The sequence below is a fragment of the Rhinatrema bivittatum genome, chromosome 3 (assembly GCF_901001135.1).
Source record: "Rhinatrema bivittatum chromosome 3, aRhiBiv1.1, whole genome shotgun sequence".
NCBI lineage: Eukaryota > Metazoa > Chordata > Amphibia > Gymnophiona > Rhinatrematidae > Rhinatrema > Rhinatrema bivittatum.
The window spans coordinates 70,924,270-70,934,298 of record NC_042617.1 but is presented as its reverse complement, the minus strand read 5'-3'; the positions used below and the strand labels follow the sequence as shown (position 1 = coordinate 70,934,298).

Here is a 10,029-nt window from a genome sequence, read left to right as displayed (position 1 = left end):
TGAGACGCACATTTATTTTTTTGCATGCGCAGTGAATGAGTAATAGGCTCATTCACATGCATTTGCATGTGATGAGCGCTATTACATTCACTCTGCATCCGATGCGGGTTAAATAAGCGCTAATCCCCTTATTGCATTAGGGGGTGGATTAGTGCCTATTTAACCCACGTCAGAGTGCGGGTATACAGTGCGCTCGGCTGAGTGCACTGTATTGCATCAACCCTCTTGGCTGCTTTCTGCTGCTAGTGTGGCCAATGAAATCCCATGAACCTTTCCACTGCCACTACTGCTAGTTTAACTCTTCTGCTACTAAGGCCTGGAGAAGCCAACCAGCCCTGCTGCCGGTCCTTTTTTCTCTTTTGCTGGTGAGGGCTGAGGAACCCCACCAGCTTTTCTGAGGCAGGATCTGCAGCCTATCGTGCCCCACTCCTCTCTCTCTCCTACTCCCCTCGCTCCTTGCACCTCGGCTGCTTTCTGCCCCTAGTGCAGCCAGTGAAATCCCACAGCCTTACCGCTGCTGTTGCCTGGTTTTTTTTTTTATCACCTGGTGGGACCCAGGGAATCAGCCTTGCCACTGCCACTCATTTTTTTTCTTCCGCTGGTGGGGCCTAGGGAACCCCAACAACCCTATTGCCACTCTTTCTTTCTCTTCCCTTTCTGGCCCTGTGATGTGGCTCTGCTGTGCCTACCTCTCTTTGCAGCCCCAACCCTAGCAGCTCCCAGTGAATGTTGCTGCACACATATGCTTTGCTGTGATTAGCCAGAGCCCCCAATATTTTTATAATAGAGTGATAAATTAAAAAATTACACATTTCTTTTCAAACTCTGCTGCTTATCTGCTGGCTGTCTCTCCACAGCTCATTATCTTATATCACCTCCTTCTAGACTCACCCTCTCATGCCATTTCCTCTCCTCACCCCTAATTTCCACTATTTCCTCTTAACCCTTCTCTTGATTTGCCTTCCTTATCAGCTGTCCCAGTCAGCTCCTTTCCAAATCCTTTTCATTTCTCTCTCTATCCCTTAAATTCCCCTTCCCTAACTTTTAACCTATTCTTCTTATTCCAGCCCATATCGTCTCTACCAGCTTGTATCCCCTTCCCCCTTCTCACAGCCTATGTTCTCTCTTGCCCTCATAATCCATGTCGACTCCTCTCCTTCTTCCATAGCTCCACTATGAGCCCCTCTTCTCACAATTGCTCTCCTCTTTTCAGTTTATCTTCGTCTGATTCCTCTCTTACAATCAATCTTCCTATCTCCCAAACAGCATTCCTTCTCCCCATGACAGCAGTTCTCGTTGCTCCTCACGCACTCGCCTCTGTTCCTCTCATTTCCACTTTCCCTGTCCCTCTATCAGCAGCCCTACTCATAGCCACTGCTCCTCAAAGGCAGAAAGCCTGTTTGCCCCACCCTTCTGCTGCTCTCTGGTCCCCCTGCAGTTGTTCGGTTATTTCACACCCGGCCAAGAGGCTGCAGAGGTGAGGATGTAGTAGGGAGACGGAAGTGATTTTTTTCGCCGTCATCTGCTGGGGCATTACAGCATGGAGCTCTACGCTCCAGATTCATAGAAACGTTGGCAATAATATTGGTGGTGTTCAAGCACCCACAGAGCTGGCGCCTATGATTCAGGATTGCCAAGATGTGCAGGCCTTCTCGCCAGCATTTTTTCAACTCGAGCTAAGATTAATTTTATTCGCTAGCAAATAGTGAACACATTTTCTGTCAGAACTAGTTTGACTTCCCTAGTGGGAGTGGCTGACTCGACCCCCGTACTGTAATTACTAAGGCGCGCGAGGCACTGTCCAGGTAGTACTGCGCGCAATAAAGCTTTACACAAGAAAAAAAAAAATGTCCGCGACGGCAGGAGCCGGTGGAAGGCGTCGCGACGTCATCGCAGTAAGGGGGCGGAGTCTCGCCGTGGCATGCTGGGGTTGGAAAGTGTGAGTGTGCGCGCTGGAAGAGCGGAACGGGCCGGCTTTGGTGTCTGGTGGTGAGGTGCGAGCGACGGTAAGGAAGTGGTGGCGGGGGGCTTTGCTCGTTTTTCCCCCTCACCCGGGAGCTGCGGCATAGAGGTCGAGTAGTGCTGCCTTGGTGGTGGGTTGCGGCTCTGTTCTTGTGGACTGACTTGACAGCCTGATGCAAAGAATGTCTTTACTCCGAGCTATTGTGTTAGGGTCTTTTTTTTTGGGGGGGGGGGGGGGGGCGGAGTGCGCTCCCCGGGTATTTGTGGCGCTGTTTGTTGGAGCTCATCTGCTGAGAAACTGGTGGGCTGGGGGACTTTGCCAGCCTCTTCACCGCATGAAAACAGCATTGATAAGATGCACCGGAGAAGCGGTCACAGTGCCTAGGGGTCGGTTATTATGTTTGCAGGCAGTTCACACCGCTGATTTTATTAAAAGAAGTTCAATAAACTCATTCTTATCGAGCACTTCTAAGGGCTAACGTGGCTGTACCTGTGTTTTTGTTGGAAATCATATTTTGCTGCTGTCTAAAGTATGTTAAAGCAAGTCTTCAATAACTCTAGTTCTTTCTTGGTACTGTTTCTTCAGCTCGGGGGTCATCATGCTGTTATGAAATGCTGATTTTGTTTTCCTCTTTTTTTTTTTTTTTTAAATTCATTATCGGAAATAATTTTTCTGCCTGACCCTTTGTTATCAAGTGTAATGCATCAATTCCCCCCATTTCCTTCACACTTCCCATTCTAATGTTTACTTGTGTTTTCTGGCAGTGCCTGCGCTGATCTACTCATTTTGTTTGGACCAGAGGAAGTGTCAACTCCTAAAAGCTAGTTGAGAATATTGTTAGTCCCATGAAAAAGTATCATTTATGATATTTTTTGTTTATTAACTGTTTCCTTACATACAGGTCCATACAGTACAGTGTGCTCTGGTGGAGCACTGTTAGCCTGGGTTTGGCCGCGTGTTTTCGACGCGCTAGCTTTACCCCTTATACAGCAAGGGGCAATAGCACGTCGAAAATGCGCGGCCAACCTCCCGAAACTAATAGCGCCCGCAGCATGCAAATGCATGTTGATGGCCTTATTAGTTATTCCTGTGCGATCCAGAAAGCAAAATGTGCAGCGAAGCCGCACATTTTACTTTCAAAAATTAACGCCTGCTGGTGCCGGGGAAGTATACAGAAAAGCAGAAAAAACTGCTTTTCTGTACACCCTCCGCTCAATTATGCCGGCGTCCGTTTTCCGAACCCGTGGCTGTTAGCGGGTTTGAGAACTGACGCCGGCAAAATTGAGCATCGGCTGTCAAACCCGCTGACAGCCGCTGCTCCTGTCAAAAAGGAGGCACTAGGGACGCACTAGTGTCCCTAGCGCTTCTTTTTACCGTGGGCCCTAATTTGCATAGGCCACCCTCCTGAATCACGTGCCCAGGAGAGTGGCCTGTGCACGCGCCAGGAGAGCGGGCGCTCGCCGGCTCTCCCGCGAGTTTTTCTGTATTGGCCTGATTAGAAGTTTCATGCTAACAGGCTGATGCAATATAGTGTGCTCAGTCTAGCGTGGTTGGACATGCATTTTGGATGCGTTAGATAACTCCCATATCAATAATGGGGTTAGTGTGTCCAAAACGTGAGTAGCTATTATCGCTCATAATATGTAAATGTCATGTAGATGAGGCTATTAGCTATTATACCCCCCCCCCCCCCCCCCCCCCCCCCCCCGATGCAAAATTAATGTCAGCCCCGGAGCGTGACATGCCCCAAGCCGCAACAAAAAAGCCAAAAATATTGCTTTTCTGTGGTCATTCCTATTTAATATCGTCGTGAGACTAAGTAGGAGGAACCCACAGAAAACAGCATCATGTGAAAAAAAAAGTCTTGGCGGTCAGGTTAGGAAAATGGATGTTCCAATTACAAGTTTCTGTTTTCCAACCCGTGGCTCTGTGTGGGTTAGGAAAATGGACACTCGTAAACTGAGCGCCTGTTTTCCTAATCCGCATACGGTCACGTCTCCTGAGTGCCAGATGCCACAGATGTGCTAGGGGCGCACAATTTATCCCTAGCGCGTTTCTTTTAATGCGGCAGCTCATTAAAATATGCCATTGTGTGTCCAGGAGATGTGGCTGTATGTCTGTTAAAGCCCCCCCAAAAAACCATACGAGCGCCCATTTTACCGCATGGATTATTGCATCGGCTCCTAAGTCTAATAAGTTTCAAATCCAGCATCCTGTCTGGGTCACAATTCGCCCTCAGATCACCAATAGTTGATCTATTTCTTATTTCTCACTTCCAGGGATAAGCACTGGCTTTCCCAAGTCTACCTGGCTAATAACTGTTTATGGATTTTTTTTCTTCAGGACTTGTCCAATCCACTTTTGGAACCCACTATGTTACCTGCTTTGACCATGTCCTCTGGCAACAGATTCAATAGCTTGATTCTTTGCTGAGTGAAAAAATGCTTCCTATGATTTGTTTTAAATCTTCCGGTTGCTAGTTTCATGGAGTATCCCTTAGTCCTAGTGTTGTAGGGTAAATAACCACTATTTACTTCCACCTATTCATAGTTTTATAAATTTCAATCATATTTCCTCTGTCGTCTCTTTTTTGCATGCTACAGAGCCCCTACTCTATTTAGCCTTTTTCCATAAGGGAGCTTTTCCATCCCCTTTATCATTTTTGTCACCCTTAAGAACATAAGAACATGTCATACTGGGTCAGACCAAGGGTCCATCAAGCCCAGCATCCTGTTTCCAACAGTGGCCAATCCAGGCCATAAGAACCTGGCAAGTACCCCAAAACTAAGTCTATTCCATGTTACCGTTGCTAGTAATAGCAGTGGCTATTTTCTAAGTCAACTTAATAGCAGGTAATGGACTTCTCCTCCAAGAACTTATCCAATCCTTTTTTAAACACAGCTATACTAACTGCACTAACCACATCCTCTGGCAACAAATTCCAGAGTTTAATTGTGCGTTGAGTAAAAAAGAACTTTCTCCAATTAGTTTTAAATGTGCCACATGCTAACTTCATGGAGTGCCCCCTAATACTTCTATTATCCGAAAGAGTAAATAACTGATTCACATCTACCCGTTCTAGACCTCTCATGATTTTAAACACCTCTATCATATCCCCCCTCAGCCGTCTCTTCTCCAAGCTGAAAAGTCCTAACCTCTTTAGTCTTTCCTCATAGGGGAGCTGTCCCATTCCCCTTATCATTTTGGTTGCCCTTCTCTGTACCTTCTCCATCGCAATTATATCTTTTTTGAGATGCGGCGACCAGAGTTGTACACAGTATTCAAGGTGCGGTCTCACCTTGGAGCGATACAGAGGCATTATGACATTTTCCGTTTTATTCACCATTCCCTTTCTCATAATTCCCAACATTCTGTTTGCTTTTTTGACTGCCGCAGCACACTGAACAGTCAATTTCAATGTGTTGTCCACTATGATGCCTAGATCTCTTTCTTGGGTTGTAGCACCTAATATGGAACCTAACATCGTGTAATTATAGCATGGGTTATTTTTTCCCTATATGCATCACCTTGCACTTATCCACATTAAATTTCATCTGCCATTTCGATGCCCAATTTTCCAGTCTTATAAGGTCTTCCTGCAATTTATCACAATCTGCTTGTGATTTAACTACTCTGAACAATTTTGTATCATCTGCAAATTTGATTATCTCACTCGTATTTCTTCTGTTTTTGTTAGGTCTTTTTGAGATGGGGGGGACCTCAAGATGCAGGTCACACCATGGATCTTTACAAAGGCATTATGATGATCTTGACTTTTTTTTTTTCTAAATTCCTTTCCAAATAGTTCCTAATATTTTATTTGCTTTTTTGACTGCTGCCCTACACTGAGCCAAAGATTTCAAGATATTGTCTACAAGGATTATGAGGACCTTTTCCTGGGTGGTGACTCTTAACACAGACCCCAGCATCATGTACCTGTAGTTGGGTTTATTTTTCTCTTTGTTCTTTACTTTGCACTTGACCACATTTAATTGCATCTGCTATTTAGAAGCCCAGTCTTCTAGTCTCGCAAGGTCCTTCTGCAGCTCTTCACAGTCCACTGCTGCTATAACAACTCAAAATAACTGTCATCTGCAAATTTGGTTACCTTGCTCGTTGCCTCTTTCTCCAGATCATTTATAAATATGCTAAATAGCACAGGTCTCAATACAGACCCTTGTGACACTCCACTAACATCCCTTCTCCATTTGGAAAACTGACCATTTAGTCTTTCCCTCTGTTTCCTGTCTTTTATCCAGTTACCAATCCACAATAGGACACTGCCTATGATTTTATGACCTCCCAGTTTCCGGAGACTCTCATGAGGGACTTTATCAAATGCCTTCTGAAAATACAAATACAGCGCTTTACACTTTGATGGTGGGGGGTCGGGAAATGGTATTGGATTCAGACGACAGCCAGTGCTGGGCCCCACTTTTACGGTCTGGGGTATTGATAAGCAGACATTAGGGAAAAAGCACAGGATTGCTTCTTTGGCCAAGTCCAAAAGTAAAGCACGTTCAAGCAGCATTGTCTGATGTATCAAGAAGACTACTCACCACGTAAAAATGTTGCTAGCAGTAAATTATGGATTTGATAGTTGCTTGGTTTTGATTGTGAATATTGCTACCTTTAACATAAAGCATGGGGATAACCTGTATGGAGCAGCAGTTACTACGATAAAAAACTTGCTGGGCACAATGCATGGACTATTTGGTCCTTTTCTGCTGTCATTACTATGTTACGGTATCCAAACTGGCTCACCTTTATCCACGTATTTATGTACCCTCTCATAACAATTTAGTAAGTTTGATGGCAAAACTTCCCCTTACAAAAATTATGTTGACTGCCCTGTTAAACTATGTTTATTTAAGTGGTCAATTTTGCTTTTAAGGATAGCCTCATCCACTTTGCGGAGCACAGACGACAGGCTCACTAGTCTATAGTTTCCCAGATCATCCCTGGATCCCGTTGTAAAAATTGACATTGTATTAGCCACCCTCCAGTCTTCTGGTACCATGGCAGTTAGGTTGCAAATCACCAGAAACAGGTCTGCAGTTTCATTTTTGAGTTCCTTCAGAACTCTGGGGTGAATACCATCTGGTCCGGGTGATTTATTAATCTTTAGTCTGTCAGTCTAAATTATGTCCTCCAGTTTCACAGTGATTCTATATAGTTCCTCAGAATCATCACCATCAAAAAAAGTTTCCGAATTGGGTATGACCCAGACAGCGTCCTCCGTAAAAGCAGATGCAAATAATTTGGTTTTTTTGCTATTTCCTTTCCTTCCCTTCCCTTCCCTGATCCATCCCATTTACACCTCTTGTCATCTAGTAGTCCAACTGTGACTCCCTCATAGATTTTTTGCTTCCAGTGAAATTGAAAACGTTTTTTTACTTGTTTTTACCTTTATTGTAAGTTTCTTTTCAAATTTTCTTTTAGCTTGCTTAATTACTTATTAGCTTGCTTTTAGCTTGCTTACTTATTCAGACCTCTTCACTTTTTCCACATTTTGTTATATTACATCCTTATTCTAAAATGGATATTCCTCTTCATCCTGCCAGACCAGTAACCTGTGTGATTCTGCCTCCCACCAGCAGATGGGGCAGAGTGCAAAAGCTTCCTTTCTGACATCCCTACCATAAAGGCTGGCCCAGCAGAGGGGAAGTCAGTAGTCTCTGCCTCCAGCAAATGGGATAGAGCATAGTGTAAGAAGGGCCCTAGGGCAATGGCTTTCCCTAAGGTCGCTTTTCCCTAGGAGCCTGGGTTGGGGTGGGGATCCTGCAGGACTACAGCCTCCGTAATTCTAATCTTTCCTCCCCCGGGCAGCCAGTTGTTTTAGTCGCCTTGTTTTCTGACAAAGTTGCTTAACTGTGAGTAAAAAAAAAAAAAGAAAGGCGAAGAAGCAGCCTGGCCCGAACCATTGCTGCCTGCCCCAGGTATTAAGAACATAAGAACATGCCATACTGGGTCAGACCAAGGGTCCATCAAGCCCAGTATCCTGTTTCCAACAGTGGCCAATCCAGGCCATAAGAACCTGGCAAGTACCCAAAAACTAAGTCTATTCCATGTTACTGTTGCTAGTAATAGCAGTGGCTGTTTTCTAAGTCAACTTAATAGCAGGTAATGGACTTCTCCTCCAAGAACTTATTCAATCCTTTTTTAAACACAGTTACACTAACTGCACTAACCACATCCTCTGGCAACAAATTCCAGAGTTTAATTGTGCGTTGAGTAAAAAATAACTTTCTCCGAATTGTTTTAAATGTGTTACATGCTAACTTCATGGAATACCCCCTAGTCTTTCTATTATCCGAAAGAGTAAATAACCGAGTCACATCTACCCGTTCTAGATCTCTCATGATTCTAAACACCTCTATCATATCCCCCCTCAGCCGTCTCTTCTCCAAGCTGAAAAGTCCTAACCTCTTTAGTCTTTCCTCATAGGGGAGCTGTTCTATCCCCTTTATCATTTTGGTTACCCTTCTCTGTACCTTCTCCATCGCAATTATATCTTTTTTGAGATGCAGTGACCAGAATTGTACACAGTATTCAAGGTTCGGTCACACCATGGAGCGATACAGAGACATTATGACATTTTTCGTTTTATTCACCATTCCCTTCCTTATAGAGAAGGGCAACAAAGATGATAAAAGGGGATGGAACAATTCCTCTACAAAGAAAGGCTAAAGAGGTTAGGTCTCTTCAGCTTGGAGAAGAGCCGGCTGAGGGGAGATATAATTGAGGTCTTTAAAATCATGAGTGAAAGGAATGAGCAAACAATTAGTTGTTTATGCTTTCGAAAAGTTCAAAGACCAGAGGGGACACAATGAACTTACTGGTAATACATTTAAAACTAATAGAAAATTATTTTTTACTCAACGCATAATAAGTTCTGGGATCTGTTGCTAGAGGATGTGGTGAAAGTTATTAGTGTAGCCTCATTTAAAAAAGATTTGGACAAGTTCCTGGAGGAAAAGTCCATTAAAAATTAAGGGAGAGTTGCAGAAATCAATTGCTTATTCTTGGAATAAGCAGCCTGGAATCTATTTACCCCTTGGGATCCTGCCAGGTACTTGTGACCTGGCTTGGTCACGGTTGGAAACAGGAGGCTGGGCTTGATGGACCCTTGGACTGACCCAGTATGGCAAGCCTTATGTTCTTATGACGTAACCCTAAAGACAGCATATTAGTGGCCCTGTGTTCGGCCAGAAGGATCTCAGAGTTGCAAGTGCTGTCCTGCAGGGATCTGTACTTATCCTTTTCAAAGGAAAAAGTGACAATCAGACCGGCACCCAGCTTTCTACCCAATGTGATATCAGTATTTCATCTCAATCAGCCCATCTCTCTTCCTGCATTTAGGAAGGTGGAATGCATAGGGAAACAGAAGTTTGAGGTTCCTGATGTTCACAGGTGCCTCTTAAAATACCTGGAAGTGACCAACGACTTTAGGAAGTCAGACAGACTATGTTGTTCACAGGACCCAGAAAAGGGCAGGCAGTGTCCAAAGATTCAATCACAAGATGGATTTAGGAGGCGATAGCAACATTCTATATAATGAAGAACAAAGCAGTGCCAGAAAGGCTAAGAGTGCTTTTCACGAGAGCACAAGCAGCATCTTGGGCAGAATATAGAGCATTTACGCCTAGGGACATTTGCAGGGCGGCCATATGGTCATCTGTTCCCGCTTTTACAAAACATTATAAATTACACCTTCAAGAAAGGGATGAGACAAGTTTTGGTATTGGGGGTATGGAAGCAGAACTAGGGATCCCCACCTGGGGCAAATACAGCTTAGGTATATCCCTCAGGTTACTGGTCTGGCAGGACGAAGAGGAAGGTTCAAGGTCTTACCTGCTAATTGGCTTTCCTCGAGTCCTAACAAACCAGTCTAGATCCCACCCATAAGAAAGGAATGAAAAGGCACGTGAATAAAGAGAGTTTGATAAATAAATTAAAATATAAGAAACAAAGGAGCACAGCTGAACGTGAAGGCAGGCTGTTCTCCACTTAACCTTTTCTTTCATTTTGTGATGCGTCCTGGATCCCTTACTACAGAAAGTAGG

The 10,029-nt window shown here is 44.3% G+C and overlaps 1 protein-coding gene across 2 annotated transcripts in view; it reads left to right on the top strand.

Annotated features, from left to right (window-relative positions):
• Positions 1-1,885: 1,885 nt before the first annotated feature.
• Positions 1,886-10,029, top strand: part of SRBD1 (S1 RNA binding domain 1) — a 593,419-nt gene continuing 585,275 nt past the window's right edge. For both annotated transcript variants that reach the window (XM_029593347.1, XM_029593346.1), the window contains exon 1: positions 1,886-2,006. The gene's annotated coding sequence lies outside the window, so the exon portion shown is untranslated. The remainder of the gene's footprint in view (positions 2,007-10,029) is intronic.